Below are 268 nucleotides of genomic sequence, written 5' to 3'. Positions count from 1 at the left end.
TTATCTCTTATCTGCTGCCGCTGAGAGCAGGAGAGTGGCTGGCGGTTCGCAGCGCGGTTTGGTTTAGGGTCCTCAGGTAAACCCTAAACCCTAAACCCTAAACCCTAAACCCTAAACCCTAAACCCTTAGAGTTATCGTGTTTTGTTTATTTTAATAAGCAAATTTTTAGTTTGTTGCTGCTGCTGTTTCTGCTGCAATTCCTTTTGCTGCTGCAGTTCCTTTTCTTATATACAGTCTACTGTCTAGGGTTTAGGGTTTAGGGTTTAG

Source organism: Eimeria mitis, genomic scaffold (genome assembly GCF_000499745.2).
Source record: "Eimeria mitis Houghton genomic scaffold, Emh_scaff425, whole genome shotgun sequence".
Taxonomy (NCBI): Eukaryota; Apicomplexa; class Conoidasida; order Eucoccidiorida; family Eimeriidae; genus Eimeria; species Eimeria mitis.
This window is presented reverse-complemented; position numbering follows the sequence as displayed.